The 10,048-nt window shown below is 38.2% G+C and overlaps 1 long non-coding RNA gene across 1 annotated transcript; it reads right to left on the bottom strand.

Moving 5' to 3' along the window:
- Positions 1-445: 445 nt before the first annotated feature.
- On the bottom strand, positions 446-1,983 carry LOC114823343 (uncharacterized). Its single transcript, XR_003771443.2, has 3 exons — positions 1,617-1,983; positions 1,302-1,411; positions 446-1,157 (listed from the first exon to the last, which is right to left on the bottom strand). It is a non-coding gene; the product is annotated as an uncharacterized lncRNA (long non-coding RNA).
- Positions 1,984-10,048: the final 8,065 nt, after the last annotated feature.

A 10,048-nucleotide genomic window follows, 5' to 3' on the forward strand; every position in this document is an offset into this window, starting at 1 on the left:
TCTTTGTCTTTGATTCTAGTTAGAATGCTTATATTATGATTGTGTTGGATATATTAAAATTTAGAATTTCAATGTTTTTCATTTTTTGAAAAAAAAAACAAAAAACCGAATCCGGACGGGAAAAAACCAAATTGAAAAAAATTTGAACAGAATCGAAATTTCGGTTTGGTTTCGGTTTTGGCAAAAAACTGAACCGATTTGAACCGAACCCACCCCTACTATCAGGAAAGTTTAAAGAAGAACTAAGGTTTTTCACTGTAATTACTTGCCCTCAACACCGTACGGTGCAATCTATTTATAATGATTTCAGATTACATTAGGGTTTCAAAAACCTATTTACAAGTTTACAATTCAAAATTCAAACGGTGTAACTAATTCTGATTACAACAAACATTCAAAATTCATATAACCTGAACACAAGTTCCACTGGGTAAGAGTTATTGACTGAGTAAACAAACTGAAGAGTTTGTGATTCTTATTCTGAATACAAAGATTATTGTTCCAAACTTACAAGTGCATGAATTATTCAGCAGCATTCCTCCCTGTGAGATTACCAGTCATAACTTCCTGTGTCGAACCAATGACGATAACTAATATAGAAGAACATACAATGAACAAATGATATTACAGATGATATTATTCATCGAGGAAGCTTGGAGTTCAACAATCGAAAAACTACGCTGCTCAGTATCAATAATTTATCTACTAACTGATGAATACACTACATGCTAGAATGTTAAATAAGTAAAATCAAAGTAAAAAAGAAATCCACAAGAAAAAGAGCATCTTCAATCAACAGAGAAAATTGTTTAGCAGTAATAACACGTCCTTTGACCCCCTCTAGTATCTATCACCCATCTTTACAGATTCAACTTGACAAGTCATTGAACCCTTTTCAAATGTTGAGATTTTCCTGCACATCTCATCTTCCGAACACAAAAATTTATGTGTTCTAGGAGAAGTGTATGAATAGTCATCTTATTTAAAACTTTGCCATTCTTCAAAAAGTATTTAGCAACTTCCATCTCATCTCGCTGACCCTTGAAACACCTTATGGAGATGGTCTGGAGATGTGACAACAAACAAAGAGGCACGATGTCTGGTGGATTATTGCTCACATTCCATTTATGCTCATGTTCCTCAAACCATTTGTTGTCCTGCCAATTTTATTTTAAAGAACAGTTAAAATAAGAATTGTTAAGAGTCACATATTAGATCATGCTGCATAAGAGAAAGTACATTATGAAACTCAAAATGTTTCAAGACAGGGGAACTCTTCAGAAATCCTGTAAGAAACTCACCAATGGATGATGAGTGGCATAAGCCTCTGAATGACAGTATCTTTGATCTTCCGACCATTAAAATTCAGCTCGAGTTGAATCAGATTTTCAAAAGTAGGCAAACACGAAGCCTGCAAGAAAGATCATTGATTAATCAAAAAGTTGATGCAATATATATAACAAATTATTTGAATCGCAACGTTCCAAAATTAAACAGAAAAGCTTCCAGTCACAACCACAATTAAGTTTGGTATAAATGAAAGAACAATAAGAGCAACAAAGTTTTAAGAAAAAGAAAAATGGTAAGCAGGGGAAAGAAACCTAGGGTATAGTTACCTCAAAAATTGAAACCGTAAGAGATAGATTCTAACATTAGAAATTCCTGCTAGAAACTTAGTTGCACAGTCATCAATGGCGGAAGAATATTCAACTATACTCCTGAAATAAACTGTTTCTTCGACTAGAGATTTTTCACTCTCCAAACCAAAATTGTTGGTATTGAGAAGTTTACTAACTCAATACCAAAATATATGGGTAATAAGTTTACAAACTCTATCACACCTCTCACTTTGCACTCTCAATAAAATTGGACAAAGAAATAGAGAAAGGAGGGAAGCTACAAGCTTCGGCAAACAATGCACTTTGATATATTTAAAACAATTTGCAAACACACTTCTGAAATGGAATGACAAATCAGAGACTCATCCTAAAGCCTTACGGGAGGCTTATTTATACAAGCAGAAAATGAAGGACCACTCAAGTGCTTTTAATAAAATAAACACAATAGCGCACACAAACAGATCATATGAACTTTGGACAGTCTGGCACACATGTGCAGCTATCTTTCCAGCTTGCAATCAACATAGTTTCGGCTAGCACATCACATGGCAGCACACAGCTGCTGTCTTTGAACACACTTTCAGCTGGCACATGGAGGAAACTTTAGTCTTTGTAGTTGCAGCAAGTGTGAATACAACCTGTAAAGAAACTAACAGCTAGCAGCTGCCATTTACAACCTGATTTGATTTGAATTTCCAACAAAAATAAGAGAGAATTGGCAGCCGCAATGGATAACTTTTCCAGATTTGGAGCATCAATATAAAAACGGACAAAATCGCCGTCCTTTTCATTATAGTTAGTGTTCAACGATTTTGTTAAGGCCTTCAATCTGTTGGGACTTAAAAAGGCTTCACTACTTTGGAGATGTTTATCTCACAAAGAAGAATGAAATGCAGCGGAATTGATAGGCAAGAGAAAGAACACTCAAAGTGTTATACAAAAATTTTTATTCTCACACAAACTTAGTACAAGAGGAAACACTTAAACATTCTCACACTCTCACACTTTTTGCTCTCTTACTTGCTCTCACTTCTTCTTGCTTCTTACTTCACAACACACACACATACCTATATTTATAGGCATGTTTGCCGACATTGGACATTGCTAGATCATTCTAGCTACTTATTATGCATGCAACCGACATAGGCTTTGCAATATCCATACACTACCTTCTAGTATATTCTTTAGCTTAGATATTTAGGTGGATAACTGACTTAGATTGCTGGAATTTTCCAGCTACTTTTGCCGACAAAGAATGCTAGAATTGTCTAGCATATTCAAGCATGCACCATCAATTGTGTTGCCTTTTCAGCATGGGCTGGACTTGGCCCAAGACTGGATTAGAATTCAACATCCCCCCTTAATCTTGTCTTGTGACGCCGATTGAGTTCCTCAGTCTGAGAAAGTCTTCTTGTTTGAGTGGCTTGGTGAATATGTCGGCGACTTGGTCTTGAGATTTCACGTATTCCACTTGCACATCCTTTCTTGCAGTGCACTCTCTTATGTAGTGATAACGAGTATCTATGTGCTTGCTCCTGTCATGGAATACTGGATTCTTTGCTAGGGCTATTGCAGACTTGTTGTCGACATAGATCTCTGTTGGTTCTTCTTGTGGCATGCTTAATTCTTTTAGCAAGTTTCTCAGCCAAATTGCATGACAGACACAAGAGGTAGCAGCTACGTATTCAGCTTCGCAGGTAAAGAGAGTGACAATCGGTTGCTTCTTTGACATCCATGTGAATGCAGTGTCTCCCATGAAGAATACAAATCCAGTAGTGCTTTTTCTATCGTCGGAATCTCCTGCCCAATCACTGTCGCTATATCCAGCAAGTTTGTAGTTATCAGAACTTGAATAGAACAAGCCAAAATTAATAGTACCTTTAAGGTATCGAAGAATTCTTTTGGCTGTCTTCAAATGTGTAGTTGTGGGATTCTCCATGTAGTGACTGACTAATCCGACGGCATAGAGAATATCTGGTCTTGTGCAAGTCAAGTAACGCAAGCTTCCAACTAGACTTTTGAAAAATGTTAGATCTACACTCTCTCCTTCGTCATGCTTAGTTAGTTTGACTCCGCACTCCACGGGCGTGCTTATGGGCTTGCAGTCGTCCATTTTGAACTTTTTCAGTATCTCTTTTGTGTAGCTTTCTTGAGAGATGAAAATACCTTCTTCGTTCTGCTTGACTTCAATGCCTAGGTAGTATGCCATCAACCCGATGTCGGTCATCTCGAATTCTTTGGTCATCACTCTCTTGAACTCTTCATACATGCTTGGATCACTTCCAGTGAAGACTAGATCATCCACATATAAGCACACAATCAGAATATCTTCATCTTTGACTTTGACGTAGAGAGCATGTTCATGAGGGCACTTGATGAAGTTGTTTTCTTGGAAATACTTGTCGATGCGACTATTCCATGCTCGTGGCGCTTGTTTTAACCCATAGAGGGCTTTTTTCAGCTTCAGAACTTTGTCTTCATGCCCTTTGATTTCATAGCCTGACGGTTGCTGAATGTAGACTTCTTCTTCAAGGACTCCATTTAGGAAAGCAGACTTCACATCCATTTGTTGAATCTTCCATTTGTTTTGAGCTGCCAAAGAAATTAGTAATCGTATAGTTTCCAAACGAGCAACTGGTGCAAATACCTCATCATAGTCGATTCCGGCTCTTTGACTATAGTCTTTCGCCACTAGTCTCGCCTTGTATCTTTCGACCTCTCCGTTGGCATTTTTCTTTGTCTTGTACACCCACTTGACTCCGATGGCTTTGTGTCCTTTCGGAAGAATAACGAGTTCCCATGTATCATTCTTCTGGATTGCTTCAATTTCTTCATCTATTGCTTTCCTCCACTTAGTATCTTGCACTGCTTCTTAGAAGTCAACTGGTTCACAATCAGCAAAGAGACAGAAAAGTGTAGGATTATCAAGTCTTTCAGCTACCTCATAAAGATCTCGTAGACTTCTTGTGCGTGGTACTTCTCTTTCATTTAGACTCTCACTTGATGATGCTGATGCTGATGTTGGTGAATTACCATGATTGGTTGATGTTGGTGAAGCAGGTGGAGTAGTGGATTCTTGTTGAACCTCTCTTACTTTCCCCATCGTCCCTTGTTCATTCTCTTCTTCAAATTGAGGAAAAAAAGCTGAGATCACTTGTATGAGAGCCAAAATCCCATTCTCCTTCTTCGTCGAACGTCACGTCTCGACTGATCACCGTCTTCCCATTGTTTGGATTATACAACTTGTAGCCTTTTGAATTTGAGTCATAGCCGATGAAGATGAACTTCTCACTTTTGTCGTCGAGTTTGGTTCTCTTCTCGTCTGGTACATGTACATGGGCTATGCTTCCAAAAACTCTTAGATGGGAGATACCTGGCTTTCTTCCACTCCATGCTTCTTGTGGAGTCTTTCCCCACACACTTTTTGTTGGAGACCGATTGGATAGGTAGACAGCACATGCTACCGTTTCTGCCCACAACTCCTTAGGCAATCTCTTACTTTTGAGCATACTTCGAGCCATGTCGAGGATAGTTCGATTTTTTCTTTCCGCCACACCATTTTGTTGAGGGGATCTTGGAACTGTCAAAGGTCGACGAATTCCATTTGCTTCCCAAAACTCTTGAAATTCATTCGAAGTGAATTCTCCTCCTCGATCAGTTCTCATGGCTTTGATCTTGCAACCACTTTCTTTTTCTACAGTGGCTTTAAACTTCTTGAATGCTCCAAAGACTTCTGATTTCTGCTTCAAGAAATACACCCAGGTTTTCCTTGAAAAATCATCAATAAAGAGAAGGAAATAATTATTTTTACCCAAAGAGCTTGGTTTTATTGGGCCGCACACATCGGTGTGAATGAGCTCAAGTGGCTTCTGGGTTCTTGTGGTCGACTCCTTTGGAAAGCTTTTCCTAAACTGTTTCCCAAGTAAACATCCTTCACAAACTTGATCAGGGTGGCTGATGCACGGTAAGCCTCTCACCATCTCCTTCTTAGATAATAACTCCAATCCCCCAAAGTTAAGATGCCCAAAACGAAGATGCCAAAGCCAAGATATGTCTTTGTAACATATCTTGAGACACTTTGCAACATCGTTTTGAATGTTCATGGGAAACATCCTATTCTTTGACATTTTCGCCTTGGCAATTAATCTTCCTTTGTCATCTCTAAGAAAAAGGATATAATTTTTCGTATGAAAATCATAACCTTTTTCTAAGAGTTGACCCAAACTCAAAATGTTGCTTTTCATATTGGGCACGTAGTAGACATTTGAAATTAATTGGTGACCGCCATTTTTCAAGGGAATAAGGATGTTACCTTTTCCTTTTATAGGTACTTTGGATTCGTCTCCAAAAGAAACATTGCCACTCACTGATTCTTTGAGCTCTACGAACATGCTTCTTCTTCCGCACATGTGGTTGCTAGCGCCAGTGTCAAGGTACCATGTATAGTCTTGGTCTCCATCATTGTTCTGGCATGCTAGTAGCACAACGCCATTATCTTCTTTCTCTTCTTTCACATAATTGACCTTCTCATCAAGCCTGTTGCTTGGAGCTCTACATTCCCAAGCAAAATGCCCAAAGTTTTGACAATTGTAGCATTGAACTTGAGATTTTTCATACCTCAAGTTTGAGCGCCCTCTTCCACGACCTTTTGTTGAGCTTCCTCCTCTTTCGTAGTTGTTATGGTTGTTGAAGTTCCAACCACGTCCACGTCCATGTCCACGTCCACGACCTTGACCACGACTTCTTTCGTACTGGCTTCTCTCGTTGTCCAAGCTTTCTTCTTTCTTCTTTGGTTGGACATGCGTCTTGAGGAGCTGCTCATCATTCCCTTGCCTCTTCTTATGTTTCTCTTCATATGCTTGTAGCGAACCCATTAATTGCTCTATACTAATTTCTTCCAAGTTCTTTGTTTCTTCAATCGTTACGACAATGTGCTCGAACTTGGGGTCCAACGAGCGTAGTATCTTCTCCATAATTCTAACATCTTCTAACTTTTCTCCGTTTCTTTTTAATTGATTGGAAACGGCTAAGACTCTTGAAAAATAATCAGAGATTGATTCAAACCCTTTCATTTGTAGAGATTCGAACTCACCTCTTAGTACTTGAAGACGAACCTTTTTCACTTGTTCGGCTCCTTTGTAAGAGGTTTGAAGCTTCTCCCATGCTTGCTTGGCAGAGGTTGCACTTGAGACTTTCTCAAAGCCATTGTCATCTAATGCTTGGTAGATGAGGTAGAGAGCCTTCTTGTCTCTCTTTCTTGAATCTTTCAAATTCTCCTTCTGGGGTTGGGACAGAGTAGCTTCATCTTCTGGCTCAGTGTAGCCTTTCTCCACGACTTCCCAGACATCATGTGCTCCCAAAAGGGCCTTCATTTTGATACTCCAATTATCGAAGTTGTTGTTGTCGAGCACTGGAACTTGGAAGGCTGCCATAGCGTTGCTAGCCATAGCTCTGGTACCACTTTGTTGGGACTTAAAAAGGCTTCACTACTTTGGAGATGTTTATCTCACAAAGAAGAATGAAATGCAGCGGAATTGATAGGCAAGAGAAAGAACACTCAAAGTGTTATACAAAAATTTTTATTCTCACACAAACTTAGTACAAGAGGAAACACTCAAACATTCTCACACTCTCACACTTCTTGCTCTCTTACTTGCTCTCACTTCTTCTTGCTTCTTACTTCACAACACACACACATACCTATATTTATAGGCATGTTTGCCGACATTGGACATTGCTAGATCATTCTAGCTACTTATTATGCATGCAACCGACATAGGCTTTGCAATATCCATACACTACCTTCTAGTATATTCTTTAGCTTAGATATTTAGGTGGATAACTGACTTAGATTGCTGGAATTTTCCAGCTACTTTTGCCGACAAAGAATGCTAGAATTGTCTAGCATATTCAAGCATGCACCATCAATTGTGTTGCCTTTTCAGCATGGGCTGGACTTGGCCCAAGACTGGATTAGAATTCAACACAATCTAGGTGCAGATATGTTGACATTTGAAGCATAAGCATTTGGAATTACATCTATATTCAAATCTTCAAGTACAGGGCAATGAGAAAATAGCTTTGCAGTTGCCACTGAATCATCAAGATCCTCTACCTGGACAATTAGGACCTTGAGACTCGGGAAACAGCCTGATGTAGGAGGAGAACAAGTAATAAAATTTGATGACAACCTTCAAAACCTCTAGTGTTTTGCACAAGAAGGAGCTTTGAGTCAACTCAATACTCATTTCACAGCAATCCCAAAGACCAAGATAAAGATCAAGATAAACAACATTGTGCCTAATAGCAGTGCAGATCCAATTATAAATAAGAGTTAAATGATCCGGTGTTGGTTCACTAGAGCTTTTTCAACACCTATAAAGTTCAATACTGAATTTTTGAATGTCTGATAAGTCATGAAGGGAAAGTACACGATCAACAAATGTTAAAAAACGATTGGATTCAATCCATGAATAAGGAAAACAATCATGTTGGATTCAATCCATGAATAAGGAAAACAATCATCATCAAATTCAAGTTTGGGAAGAGGAGTCCATAAGTTCTCCCATCGTCTTGACAGAATTGTAGTCTGCACAGCATCTAATATCGGAAAGAATGAAAGTATGTGGCAAAGAAGTGAATTTGGCAATTCACTGATCCTATCAACTCACTCTTGACACTTCGATGTCGAACCCATTGGTATGTACCCTGATGGCTAATAAAAAACATTAATGAGATCACTTTTCTGTTGTACCTTTGATAACATAAAAGCTTTTAAAGACAAACTTAAGCAACGAAAAATGCATGCAAAACATTTAGACCTATATATATGTAAGTTCACGATACAATAAAGTTATTCCAAGGAAGCGAAGAGATTAAAGAAGCAAACAGGTTAAGAAGAGTAGTACCTGATAAGAGCTTCTAAGATGACCGAGCAAACGAAACATTTTTGAATTGATTGCAGAGAAAATCAAGAGTCTGGAATCTCTGGACTCGGATAGTCAGATTTTACAGAGAGAGAAACTTTCCACACACTCATTGAGAATTTACAGAGTCCAAAAGTTAATAACTTAATAGATCGTAATGATTAATTACCACAAAGAGCAGTAAATATGTTGCCTCGTTTTTTTGAAACAGTACAATATTCATTGATCAAGGGAAAACGTACAAAACTTGAGGATAGTGTGCATAAGGGGCCTCGATAAAAGCCCTGTCGGAAATTTCAACCCGGTTCAAGGGAAAAGAGCGCCCCGCACAATCAACATAAGGCAACCTAGCTATCCTCAAGGAAATAAAATTATAAAACCAGCCACATTAACTAGAAATATCCTCTAGTAAAATGTCCATGATGATGTCCGGTGGTTCCTCGAACCATGACACTTCATATGTTGACTCGTTTTGAATTCTCTTTTTGGGAATGGTGGTGTCCATATACTCTTTTTTACTTTCCACGCATGCTTCTTAATTTTCGACCGTTGAATTGAAAGAGTTGAAAAAGATTAAAAGACAATAATTAAAACGGCATATGTAGATAGCAATTCTCATTCGTCACTTGTTGTATTAATAATCTGATACTTTCAGACAAACAAAATATATACAAATCAACAAGGTTTTAGATTTGAAAGTGAGTGAAGAAACAAAATATAGCCACTCTTCATCACCATAACTGGCTCAAATTTTTATTTTTAATTTTTTTCGTTAATGGGAAAAGGGAGGATTTGTATTGAAGTGAGCCGACAGATTTTTGTTTCTTGGTTGACAGTATGTTAATTTGTGAGTTAATGAGTGAAATTTTGTTCAGTCTTCGTTTTATTCTGACTAGAACGATCATCGTTGATCAAACAAAATAAGCGTGAGCACGAAGAACCCTGTTAGAAACTCCCAATAATTGCGAGCACTAAGAACAAGCTCCAATTGGATCAGATTTTGAAAAGTGGGCATATACAAAGCCTGCAAGAAAGAATATTGATCAAACAAAAGTTTATGCTGAAATGAAATATTACCTTATGGGAAACCAGAAAAAAGCTTTGCTACTGAATCATCAAAAAATTGTACCTTGACACTCGTAAGCCCTTGAGACTCAAGAAAGCATAGGAAGTAAACCTTGACGCCACCTTCAAAACCTCCAGTGTTCTGGACAATGAGAGGCTTTCAGGCAATTCAAAACTCATGTCACTGTAATCCTAAAGATTAAGATCAAGTTCAACACCATTATACCCAACAGTAGTGCAAATCAAATCACGAATACGAGAGGTCCTCCACAGTTACTGATCCATAGATGTCTCCATGCCGAAAAAGTCGAAGACTATATTTTTTATGTCTGTTGAGTCATGAAGGGTGAGTAAACGATCAATGAACGTCATCATGGAATTCCACTTTGGGAAGAGAAGTCCATAATTAAGTTCTCCCATCAACTTGACAGAATGGTA

This window comes from Malus domestica, chromosome 03 (assembly GCF_042453785.1).
Source record: "Malus domestica chromosome 03, GDT2T_hap1".
In the NCBI taxonomy this organism is placed as follows: Eukaryota; Viridiplantae; Streptophyta; class Magnoliopsida; order Rosales; family Rosaceae; genus Malus; species Malus domestica.